A 14,279-nucleotide genomic window follows, 5' to 3' on the forward strand; every position below is an offset into this window, starting at 1 on the left:
GCTGCATGTCCCTTGGCCTTAGTTTCTTTACCTTTAAGATGACTACTTACTTCAACAGAGACATGTGAGGATGATTTATTTCATAGTGGAACTTGGCATGTTCCTCACATATAATAAACAATTACTAGAGGTTATGATAATTATTGTTATTTATTTTAATTTCAGGTTACACTCACCATTCATCCCTTGGACGATGATGAAGAGTATCAAGAGTGGCTTCATTTATGCCTTGCATATGCTGCTGGGAAATTTTTGGTCAAAGGGAAGAGATTTGCATCCTATTTTTCATTTGTCTGTTTGTTTATTTATTAAGTACATGTACCAATCACTGTTTAGAAAGGAAGTATAAACCACATCAGTAATTCAAATGGTGTGACAGTGTGATGAATTAAGTAGGTGGTTAACTACTAAAACAAGTTAAAGAAGGCTTTAAGTAGTCCAGAAATAACAAATGCAGAAAGCAGCAAATATGTCTAGGCTGAGGGAAAGTGAACAAAGAAAGAACTAAGAATTTAGAAGATAGCTCTCCCACCACCATTTAAGACAGAGATAGAATTCTTGTTGAAGACAGTGTGACTGCCACAGAAATACACAGACTGCCAGTGACAGTGAAATGTTCCAGAGGGCATGGGCCAGCGCTGGTTAATAGGAACCACTCACCAAGTGGCTGAGAAACTTACTTTCATGGCTGCTTACTTTTTTCTTATCAATCTATTGGCTCCCTTGCTGAAAGAAAGCATATTGGAACCACAGAGGAAACCTGGTCTTCCTGCTCTGGTCTTCCAATATCTCTCCAGTGCCCTCTTTCCATAAAGCCTCACAGAGCCAACCGGTAAAGGAGAACTGTTTACAGGGTCCAGTTCCAGTATCCTTTAGAGGGGGCTGAAAGACAATAACTGATAAATGGCATAGCCAGTGGAGAGCTGGAGCTGGCTATATCAGCTTCCGAGAGCTGATTACCTGCATCTCTCCACGTTCCTTAACTTCATGTAGTTAACTTGGAATTAGCCATAGTGGAATTATCTACAAAACAAAAACCAGCAAACTTTATAGTTCGGTACTTGTTGTTGTTGTTGGGAAGCCAGTTTTTCAGTATACCACTGCACACGGGCCACTGTACCGGGAACAAACATACCATAAAAGACAGACTCCAACTTTAAAAACTCATTGAAATGCATAAATAAACAAAACAGTTCATTTTTTAAAATGATCAGCTCTGGAGTCTGGCAGCATAGATTCCATTCTCTACCATTTCCTATCTGTGTGACAAGGAATGTAATCTCTCTCAACTAAAGTTTCCTCATCTGCAAAATAGAGAAAATAATAAGACCTCTCTAAGGATTGTTCTGAAAACTGAGCAAGATAAAACAGATAAAGAGACAGTCCCACAATAAGCCCTCTCTAAGTGTGAGTGATGATGAGAATTAACACCACATAACATTCCAAGAAATTTCCTCAGTGTTTGAATATTACAACTCAGCTAAATGCATCATGTATAGACTGACAGAAATACTAATTGCAGTCTTCAAAAAATTTGCATTACAATTCATTAAAATAAGTCTAAAATAGTCTAAAAGGATTATTAGTCATTTGAAAGTTAATTTTCATAGATTAAAAATCTTTTAAAATATTTATGTTACGTAAGCCAATAGCTCCATTTCTGGAAAATTATCTTTAAGGGTCCATCCAAAACGTGGAGGAAAACATTTTATGCCCAAATATTTTACATTTTGCTTATAATGATGAAAAAATCACAAAATAGGATATTGGTTAAGTAAATTATGGAATAGTAGGAAATATTTGGAATATTATGCAATGCTTTGAATAATGTTTATTAAGTACTGGTTTAACATAGAAAATGCAAATAAAAATAAAAAGAAAGTGAGAGAAAAATTATACACATTATGACGACAACTGTGGGAAAATATGATTTTTAAATGCTTAAAGAAATTGCTTTTTGAAACAATAAATACATCTTGCATAATGAAATAAGGGAAATTATTTTCATTGTATGCTAATAAAATCCTGCTACCAAATGACTAAATAGTAAGTACTAAATAGACCCAGAGACAAAGACCATGGAAAAGAAGTCTATATATGGATATCCATACTATATATCTATCTGTCTTTATCTTTATATCTATCTATCTATCTATCTATCTATCTATCTATCTATCTATCTATCTATCTCAGAAACTATAAATGTCTGTATTCTGTCACATGAATTTCTTTGAAGAAATTTCCTAGGGAAAATGGGGATAAAATAATCTTGATATTCTTTCCTATGTATATGACATAGAGTTTTCACAGAATAAGAGAAGCAAATTGAAGATTAAGAATTTAATAATCTGTTAGTCCCTTCTATGAACTATGGTCTTTTGTAGTTTCCCTTCATGTGACTATCACTCTTTTACTTTAATATATCCAGTAATGATGAACTCATTACTCATGGAAAGCCCATCTCATTCTGGATTTTTTTTTTTTTTTCATGGAATCTCTTCTGTGTGGAAGGGTTACTCTCCGGTCTTCTCTATTCTAGATCAAACATCCTCAAATCTTTACAGAATCTCTCATTCGGCGTGGAGTGTCATATCTATAATGTGTTTTGATAGTTCCTCTTTCTTACACTTCAGGTTGCTAGTGTTCATTTCACAGTTTGTTAGCAAGGATTGAACTCATAACTGTGACAGTGAAGTTATCCAGTGCTGGCGAGGAGAAACACATTCTAGCTCAGTTATTCAAGTCACATGAACATTCATATCCAACTCCATTCATGTTTCTCCCTGATACATCAAGCTTTCAAGACATGCGATAAGGTAAAGAAAATGGATACAGGTAGGATATATGTCAGAGAAAATTTCTCCTGGATCTTAGATGATGTACACAGTATGCTTTGCCAGAACATATGAAGAAACATGCCAATTGATAATTAAAAGCAATAATGGAATATAACTAATGATATCTCAAAATGACCCTGGTAAACCCTTGTTTTAATTCTTTGCTTTTAAGTAATGTTCTTTGCCATTTTTGAGTCTTTAGGAGATGAGATTAATGGATTAAAGTGCTTATGTTTTTGCTTGTTTATTGCAGTGTTTAATGTTTATATCTATTAAGAGTACTGCCTTCTTGTGATTTCAGATCTTTTTTTACCCCAGTATCAAGTGCAAGGAAAATGTGTACACTCAAAAAGCATTGGTTAGAGGCTGGCCCAGTGACACAGTGGTGAAGTTCAGTGCACTCCACTTTGTCGGCCCGGGGTTCGCAGGTTCAGATCCCAGGCACAGACCTACACCACTCATCAAGCCATGCTGTGGCAGTGACCCACATACAAAATAGAGGAAGCCTGCCACAGATGTTATCTCAAGGCCAGTCTTCCTCAAGCAAAAAGAAGAGCATGAGCAAAAGGTGTTAGCTCAGGGCTAATCTTCCTCACCAAAAAAAAAAAAGAAAGAAAGAAAGAAACGCATTGGTTAAATGCAAGATGAATTAATACTGGCTATTTAAAATAAACAGTCACAGAAATAAGAATGCATATTTGATTAATATTGTAGCCTCCTCTCAATCTTCAGTGACTCTTTATCATGACTCCTGAATGATCTTGCCCCTGGCTTCCCTTAGAAAATATTTTTCTATAATTTCCCTCTTTCTTCATTGCAATTCAGCCGTACTGGTTTTCCTGCTGTTCTTTGATCACATCCTGATTCTCAATGTCACTTGCTCAGTGAGCTCTCCAACCTCCCTATATGAATTGTGTGAATCGTTACTTGTGATTCCCTGTCTCTCTCTCTTATTTGTTTTACAGTACTCTTACTACCTAATATTTTAGTATGTATCCATAAGTCTTTCCCCCTCGCTGGATTAAAGCTCCATGTGAGCAAATACCTTTTTTTTTTTTTTTATCATTGTACTCACAGTGGCTAGAACACAATAGGTCCTGAATAATACTGGATGAATGATTGAATGATTAAATGAATAAACAGACAATGCTAAGAGGTAGGTGTTAACATCAACGTTTCAGAATTACAGACCTGAGGCCTACAGTGGGTAAATACTCCCTAAATTTAACAGAACTAGAAAATGGCAGATCTACTTTATCGGGATTGTTAGCTGCTCCAGATACACCATGGGGACCTGTGCTTATTGCCTGTTAGAACAGTTGACTTTTAGGATAAAATCACAAGGTTTTTCAAGTGAGGAGAATGTTTGAAAATCTCTGGCGTGAAAACCAGAGTCCAAAATCCTCCTCCCATTGGTAACTGGAAAATTTGAAAATCTCTCTGTGATTTCTAAATTAGTTCTCAGCCAAATCAGGTCAAAATCTCAATCTCCCCATACAAAGTCATGGTAAAATAAGACCTTACCCTGGTATGCCTGGCATTGAATGCAGTGGCGCCTGGGGAGAATGGGTTTGGTTTTCCCTGGGTTTCTCTTCTTCTGTTCTGCTGATTATTTTCTCTCATTTACATACCTTCAAATTCCATGTGATTTGCATCAAGATTGGTCACTTTTTTTTTCAAGACTCTTATTAATAGTTCAGGATTATTAATAGTTTCTGGTAAGTATAAGTTTCTGTTTTATATTTGCTTCTAGGCCTACTTTAAAGCTTTTTTTGACCAAAAGATTTTTATAAAATATTTTCCCTCTCACATGTTCTGAATAATGGTACTTCTATTTATTTATAAAACTGTGAAATCTGCCAAATTGGGCATTTTCTACACTTATATAAGAATTCTTTACTGTGATGTGCTAGTAGGGGAAGTCTTCCTCCTTCGCTCCTTCCTTCCCTCCCTATTCTCTTCCTTCTTTCCTCCCTTCCTCCCTTCCTCTCTTCCTCTCTTCCTGCCTTCCTCTCTTTCCCTTGCTCAAGATGAGTTGTTTCTTAGAGTTCTATAGAAAAACAATGGTATGCTTGATCATTATTAAAGTGAGATCATTTCATTATTTAAAAATGCATCTCATATACTTGGGTATTTTAATTAGAAATGCTCTGTTAAGCAACTAGAAGGATATGCAACTATGACATACAACTATCTACTGGGGCTTTGGGGGAAAAAATAAATAAATAAAATTATAAAAAAAAAAAAAAAGAAATGCTCTGTTAGAGTTTTCCAGATGATTTTATTAATACCTCATTCCCTTTACAATAAGTCAAAACATGTTATAATGGAAAGAATATTTACCTTGGAAAACCTGAGCCAAGATTTTATTCCCTTTCTGGGGACAAAATGCTTAAAATTTTTCATCCCCAGGCTCCATATTCTAAAAGAGAATAGAAATATTCATCTCAAAAATTCTTATACGGTTTCTATGAGATAAAATAAACAACGGTGCCTGGCAGGAGGGTTTTATGAATATTACCTGACTTTTACTTTGACATGTTCCCATCTGGAATTCCAGCTTACTTGATCTACTTCCAATCTATTACTTTACTTTTGTTCTACTTTATAAATCATAATAAAACATGCTGTGGCCTATTTCGTACATACTTCGGGGGAAAACATACTACAGATAGTTATTAAATAATGGATAAATATCACCTTTCAAGTATAATGGTAAGTCTATAACAATGCCTGTGTCTTCTGCATGCAAATGTCAAAATGATATCGGCAAAGCACAAGTTAGCTAAATCAATATTATCAGTGAGACAGAGCTGAAAGATCAGACGACCTGTCTCTATATATTTCGTTAACAGTTCTCATGAAGACTGCATTTTTTCTTACATTTTTAAAATTGACCTAATGGAACCAATTTTTATAGAATATCTTTGCAACAAACAACCAAAATACAATGAATATCTGAGATATTTATTGTGTCTATATGAATTGAATGTTTCCAAATATGGTCATTATTAAGTCAAAATTTTACTTCCCTTCTTCTCTAAACCTCCAATTGACCTTTCATTAGGATGTAAGCCTCTGGAAGTCAGAGGTCCTATCTTGTTCATTATTTTTTCAAATGCACGTAACACAAATACTGATATATTTTAAACGTTGAAAAATGTGGCAAGTAATTCTTGGCAGTGCTGCAGATCATTTCAAATACCACTGCTATGAAATTCTAAATCACTATCTATTTTTTGTTATTTATTCACTACCAACTTTTAAATAAATTGCAAATATATGTATACAACATTTATAATATTTTATCCTGTATTGTGAGAGTATGAGGCACATGATGTATATTAAATATAACAATTAAGTACATCTGATGTTTCTTCTAAGGATTCTGGAATACTTTTCAAATATTAATTAACCAACAAAAAAGGAACTGTTTTAGAAGGTGGACAGGAAAGGGGCAATAAATGAATCATGAGGAGATAGATTCACTACCTAGTTAAAGAATTTATTCAGAAAATGAAAAAAAGCCAATAAAAAACCTGATTAAAAAATGGGACGATGATCTGAATAGAAATTTTCCAAAGAAGGTATACAGATTGCCAACAGGCACATGAGAAGATATTCAACATCACCAATTATTAAGGAAATGCAAATCAAACCACAATGAGATATCACCTGACACCCATCAGAATAGCTATTATTAAAGAGACAAGAAATAACAAGTGTTGGAGAGGATGTGGAGAAAAGAGAACCCTCATACACTGCTGCTGGGATTGTAAATTGGTGCAGCTACTATTAAAACAGTAGAGGGCCGGCCTGTGGCTTGGCAGTTAAGTGCGCGCGCTCCGCTGCTGGCGGCCGGGGTTCGGACCCCGGGCGTGCACCGACGCACCACTTCTCCAGCCACGCTGAGGCTGCGTCCCACATACAGCAACTAGAAGGATGTGCAGCTATGACATACAACTATCTACTGGGGCTTTGGGGGAAAACATAAATAAATAAATAAAATTATAAGACAGTAGAGATTCCTCAAAAAATTAAAAATACATCTACCAGGGGCTGGCCCAGTGGTGTAGTTGTTAAGTGCACAGTCTCCACTTTGGTGGCCTGTGGTTTGCAGGTTCGGATCCCAGGCATGCACCTATGCACCACATGTCAAGGCATGCTGTGATGGCGTCCCATATAAAGTGGAGGAAGATGGGCACAGATGTTAGCCCAGGGCCAATCTTCCTCAGCAAAAAAAATGAAAAAATAAAACTACCATATGATCCAGCTATTTCACTTCTGGCTATTTATTCAAAGAACACAAAAACACTAATTCGAAAAGATATATGCATCCTATGTTCATTGAAGCGTTATTCACAACAGTCAAGACTTGGAAACAACCTAAGTGCCCATTGGTGGATGAATGCATAAAGAAGATGTGGTATATATAGAGAGAATGGAATACTACTCAGCTATTAAAAAAAATGAAATCTTGCCATTTGTGACAACATGGATGGACGTTGGGGGTGTTATGCTAAGCAAAATAAGTCAGACAGAGAAAGACAAATACCATATGGTTTCACTCATTGGGAGATAAACACATGGATACAGAGATTAGATTGGTGGTTACTAGAGGGGAACGGTGGGGGGGGGAGGGTGAAAGAGGTAAACGAGTGCATTTGTATGCTGACAGATGACAATGGTGGTGACAAAATGTAGTCTATACAGAAGTCAAAACATAATGATGCACACCTGAAATTTATATATCGTTATAAACTAATATTATCTCAATAAAACAAAAGGACAGAGGACAACAAACTTGAATTATTCAGTTATTGCATACCACTATTGGCTTACTGTTACCATAACAATAATATCTTCATTACCTTTTAAAAATTACAAATCTATTTCACTTCCATTGCCTCATTTGTCCTTACCAGAATCCGGAGTTATCTAAGGGCAGATACATTTTACTGATTTTAAAATTGCTCAGTGTGGATATTAAATGCTTGCTTATTCAATATCTTCATATAATGGAAGAACTGAGGTCTTCTCTCATTTAGGTTGTGACTTCTTTTTTAACTAAACTCTTATTGGTGGAACAGTCTGATATAATTATGGTATCCTTGACGTAGCAGTGGGATGGAATGGAAATATTTCACAAATAAATTCCACAATAGTTGGCTTTGTCTTAAGGGCTGTAGCAAATCAGGCAGACCATTTTTAACATGATTTCTGGTTTTATCATAAAACTCTAATCAGCACAACTGGAAAACCTTCACAATAGGAACAGGTTAAGCATATGCGGGAAATTTTAATAACTCTTATGTTGACTATGAATCCAATTAATCAACTATGTCTATCAGATCTTGAGAATGCACCAAATGTTTGTTTTATTTTGTGGTATACATTAAAAAGAACTCTGAATCATTTGAAGGAAAAGAAAATGCATATTTATTCACAAAATGTATACTTTAAATCCAAAGAAGTTGGTCAAATTGTCTCACTGGGAGAGCAAAGGATGCAACTGCAACTTTCTAGTTGTGCACAACCCCAATTATGATATTAATGAAAATAATAATGAAAGGACATTCCAATAATCTTCTCATCAGTTTAACAAATGTAAGTGTTCTACATTTACATGTTTTCTACCAGATCGTGTCAATACATATGCGTGACTTGAACACTGGTACATTCCTTGCATGGCTGCAATTTTGTACTCTGACTTCTTTTACTTTTTACTCAGCATGATATAAGACATAGTTTTCAATTACTACTTAGCCTTCAAAATTCTAATTTTAATAGCTGAAATTTTGTATTTTTCCTTTTAAATGTATTAATGGCAAAACAATCCCAAAGACCTAGAGATGAACTATCTGAAGTGGTTATCACAATCTGTGATCTGATTTTGAACTTGATTCTCTTACCCCCTCAACCCCATTTGCAATTTTAGTTGTTTTTATCTTGAAATCCTTGTCTGTAGATTTATCCATTTTTTTCTCTCAGAGTTTTTCCAGATGAGACTGTAAAAGCAAACTATGATAAGCTGGACTACAGGTACATTATTTCAAGGGAAGACAGGAGGGAGGAATGAGGAATACAGATCAGCCAAAGCATTCTGTAGAGGTAAAAGGATGTCTTTGCAATGGTCCCCTGCTTATCCCTCTTTGCTATGTGAGAAGTAAGGAGCTTTTTACTTTCTAAGTAGTTCTGTGCATCTTTCTGACATATAGCAACTCTCTTCTGTTATCCTGCCTCACACAGAATCAAATATTTGCTCTTCTTCCCTAAAATGTCTCTTGGCAGATTATCCCTGATTGTTCTTGAATTTCAAATTCTTTTTTGCATCCATGTACTTTGGAATTTTCTATTAAAATAACTTCTTACTTTAGAGTACTCATTCTACGTATTTTATTTATTTATTTATTTTTTGTGAGGAAGATCAGCCCTGAGCTAACATCCATGCTAATCCTCCTCTTTTTACTGAGGAAGACCAGCTCCGAGCTAACATCTATTGTCAATCCCCCTCCTTTTTTTTCCCCAAAGCCCCAGTAGATAGTTGTATGTCATAGTTGCACATCCTTCTAGTTGCTGTATGTGGGACTCAGCCTCAGCATGGCAGGAGAGGCGGTGCGTTGGTGTGCGCAGGGATCCGAATCCGGGCCACCAGTAGTGGAGCCCATGCATTTAACCACTAAGCCATGGGGCCGGCCCTATGTATTTTAAAAGGTAATCCTATCCTCCATGTTTTAGATTTCGTTGAATAAAAACAATCAATTCAATTAGATCTCAAAATGGCTCTTTCAATGATTGAGGAAAAAAGTAAATGTGATGGAAACTTCAGATAAAATCCTAGTTCTCTAACTGACTAGCTGTGTGGTCTTACCATGTTGATCTGCTGCCATGGAGCTTAGCTGCTCAGTAAAATGCCTTCTTAATCACTGTTGATAGGAATAAATTCCTGAAGTATTTAGCACAGTTCTGACATTTATTAGCATTCAATACGTGTCATTCTGTTCAGTTTAGCCTACATTTATTGAACATCAACTGTGTGTCAAGTCAGCAGGCCCCAAATAATCAAAAATGAACAAAATGACCAACACAGATACATGTTCTAGAGAAGCTTCCATTTTAGGACCATAAACTATAGTTGGGGATTGGACTTTAAATAAATGTGTTGATGTTTGACTAAATAAGATGAGGTATTAAAAGGGAAAAGTTTCAGGGAAAGTATTCCAGAGGCAGACAGCACAAAAGAATGTTTGACAAGTTTGTGGGGGTTCTTTTGGTTTTTTGTTTTGTTTTTTCATTGAAAGTGGCTGGATAGTTTTGACCAATGTTCAGCCGTGCAATGCATACAGACTCAATACTTTCATTGCAGAGAGTTTATGGTCATTGCCAATCCACCGTTCTCCAACTCACCCTCCTTAACTTTCGGTAACATATAGAATCAGGGCCCAGCAACACCTTGGCATGACCAGGTGCAGTACATTCATCAAGTAGCTCATGTGAATATATAGGAGATTAAACTCTGTAATAAAGGAAGGATGCCATTTTTCTTGTAGCAGATTTTGGAACACATTTTCTATCAACTGTATAATAAATTTTAAATCAAAATTGCCCAACACAACTCTACTCTTTTAAGGTAGTCTTACCCATTCACATTCATTATGGACAGTAACTAGAAGGAAAAGCCATAAAAAATTTCTCCTCCATTTTGACAATAGCTTAAGACTCTTGTGGTTGCACTATCATCAACCACATTCTGCAAACTCCTGCCCCTTGGATTTGTGCCCAGTTTTGAGTCCTACTTTTGTCTCCTTAGACTGATTTCCTGATTGCGATTTTCCTGAGACCCTCCTATCCCTTCCCAAAGACTTTGTTCAACTCATCTCTGTAGATCCTCTTTTTTGTCGATGCCTGAGATCAAATCTGTTCAGCCTATTCAAGCTGACTCCAGCCTTGCAAGTGTTATCTCTGATTTATTTCCATGCTTGGGGTGCACATAACTGAAATGATTCCTAGGTACAAGCTATAACTCTTCTCAGAAATAAAACTTTGGGTGTAAGTGGTGTTTACACAAATCTACACATGTGATAAAATTTCATACACACACACATGAATACATGTAAAAATGGGTGAATTCCGAGTAAGTTCTGTAGTCTAGTTAATAGTACTGTTCCAGTGTTAATCCCTTGGTTTTGATAATGTACCACAGTTACATAAGACATTAGCCTTGAGGAAAGTTGGTAAAGCTTAGCTAACCGCATCATAGTCATTAAGAAAAAGGACTAGGATTTCAGATGACCAGCAGAATCCAAAATCCAGCTTTACAACTTGATAGCTATGTAAGCTTGAACAAGCTCTTTTGTGTTTCTAAATCTGAGCTCTTCACTTCTAAAACTATGGTAAAAATGACACCTACCTCTCAGGAAGTTTGTGAGAATTGAACAAAACAAAGAATGCAAAGAAGGTAACGTAATCCTTGACACTTAGCAAGAGTCCAACTAATCTTTAAGTTGTTTTAATGATGATATTGGAAATAAGAGTCAACTAGCATACTCCCTGCAGAATATTTCTTTACAAAATCCAGCCAAGACACACTCTGTCAATTGAGTGTCTAAATTATTTTAAAGAAAACTACACAGACTCAGTGCCCTTTGAAACAAGTTATGTGTATTGGTATAATAATACGGTACTGAAAACATAATTACAATTACTGCAGAAAATCATCTGCCTAATTTACAAAGAAAAATGGTTAGTGTGTCAGTGTCTCCAAATAGTTCTTATTGGACTATTCCCATTTTCCTACTGTACGTTTGGGCTCTGATTTCATATTAATACTCAGAAATAATTTTAATTTGATCTCCTAAGAATGAAAAATGAGGTGTAAGGTCCAAATTTTAAAACAAAGGAATACACTTCTCAAAAAACTTGTTGGACTTTGATTGACATTCCATTCCTTAAAACAAAAAGTAACTTCATTCTGTAATGGCCAGTGCGAAATGTTACAAAGGCTATATGTTAAAGCTGTAGTACCCATAATATATTTCACAGTGAATAGGCAGTGGTCGTACTACTTCTATTTATAAACCTGCCACTGTCTCTTGACAGCTTTGGAAGAAAACAAATTCAGGTCTCCAAAAAAACATGACAAAATAGTTGCTAAAGCAATTTCCTAGATGATTCTGTTAAAAGTAGGTTTGAGACTTACGTGAACCTATGGAGACCTGGTTTAAGAATGCCACTTAGAGTAATACGGACATCAATGTCATTTTAAAAACAATCAGTGCAGGCCCAGTGGCTTAGCATTTAAGTGTGTGTGCTCCGCTACTGGCGGCCCCAGTTCAGATCCCGGGCGCGCACTGACACACCGTTTCTCCGGCCATGCTGAGGCCACGTCCCACGTACAGCAACTAGAAGGATGTGCAACTATGACATACAACTATCTACTGGGGCTTTGGGGAAAAAAAGGAGGAGGATTGGCAATAGATGTTAGCTCAGAGCCGGTCTTCCTCAGCAAAAAGAGGAGGATTAGCATGGATGTTAGCTCAGGGTTGACCTTCCTCACAAAAAAACTAACTAACTAACTAACTAAATAAATAAATAAAAACAATCAAATAATGTTACAAATATCAAGTGAAAAGTAGATTATTCGCCACTTCATGAATATTACATTTAGCATTTAGGGAAAAAGAAAAATGTACCTTAATTCCATGGGAAAGTTCTATTTTCAGTATTCTCTGGTTGTTTTTTTAAGTCTCAGATGCTTCCAAAGTCAAGCTTAACAATTGGAGTGTAAAAATCACAAGAAGAACAAAAAAACAATGAAAAATGGTGAATGAAAAAGTCAAATAATAATATACACGTATGATTGGATTGTCATTTAGTCCTTTACGTACAATGATATAAAAAGTATTTAATTATGGTGTAAGCCCAAGGGACAAGGATTGAAAAGTATTCGTGTGTGTGTTTGTAAATTATTTTAACTTCTTAGAGAAAGATGCATAGAAAGTAGACATGATGAGTATATTAAAAATGTTAATATCAGCTCCTAAGGGTTGAAGTTTTGGGAATTTGGGTTCTTTCTATATGTTTCTCAATTCTTAACAATTTCATAGAAGGACCACATATTGCTTTGAAGGTATGCACACCTATACACACACATACATATATATGATATATTTAAAATAAAAAAGTGTGGCCATGTTACTTTAGAATAGCTGAAGATAAAGGAAAGTGGAATCATTTCTTCCACATGCTGTGAAACCTTTCTACCAGGACCAGCTACGTAATTGGTAGAGCCCAGTGAAAAGTGAAAATGTGAGGTTTCTTATTCAAAATGTATTAAGAATTTCAAGATAGTGATAGCAAAGCATTAAACCAAGCATGGAGCCCTGTGTGGCAATACAAGTCGCATGCCCATGGACATGAACCTGTTTCCTACTCTTCATATTCACGTTTACATTTTTCCAGCTGTAGGACCTTTTTGGCTAATGATTCCTTTATTTTCAAACCTATCTATAACTCTCTAAGCCGTTGACCCCTTTCGTGCCTTTATTTACTCACCACCTTTCAATTGGAAATTACTTGCATGTCTTTGGCTTTTAGTAAACTTCTTTTCAACTACCCTTTGCTATTGTAATATGATATAGAGCTCTGTTTATCTTGTTTTGTTTCATTTTTGATGGAGGACATAGGAGAAGGGCTGGTGTACGGCACAATACACACTTAGGGTATGCCTCCGATATACCAGGCACTGAATCCTATGTATTAGGTGGAGAACTATGAATAAATGATAGTCTCTGCCTCGAAAGGCCTATAAAACCACAAGGAGACAGAAACCAAAACAAATCATTTCAGTAGCAAGAGTTTCTACTTTCCAAAACACAGGAAGGCCTAGAGGAAAATAGCGGGTCCAGGCAGGAAGAAGAGAGATTATCATACATTGTTACTGGGTATGCCCTCTTAATCAAAAACAGACTTTGTGTATCAGAAATCTTGCAGTCCCTTTCCACTTACAAGAGTTCTGCTTCCTGATTATCCAGGGCAATTCATTTTTCCCAGATACCCAATTACCACCACTCTCCCTAATCTTTTGGAGACTAGAGTTCTCTCTAATATAAGGAGCAATGAGCAACACGAGCGTGTCAAACGAGGATATATCACGCCATTAAGTATTACCCTTTGGATTTTATTGTTTACTGTGCAGTGCTTCTGGCAAAAAGAAACCCGCAGATTGCTTCAAATTATTTAGGAACGAATATTTTTCTTTATGGTAAACTTGCCAGGCAACGGGAACGATAAAATTCTTCATAACACGGAGAGTGCAATTAAACACCAAAACTTTGACTGGTGTCAGTGAAAATAAACTGCCCACCTTAAAATGAGTTAGGTATTAACAGAACCCAAATGTATAGTGAGACAGCCCAAAGAGAACAACTGAATTCTTTTTGT

Source organism: Ceratotherium simum, chromosome 30, assembly GCF_057802395.1.
Source record: "Ceratotherium simum simum isolate JZ-2026a chromosome 30, ASM5780239v1, whole genome shotgun sequence".
NCBI classification, from domain to species: domain Eukaryota; kingdom Metazoa; phylum Chordata; class Mammalia; order Perissodactyla; family Rhinocerotidae; genus Ceratotherium; species Ceratotherium simum.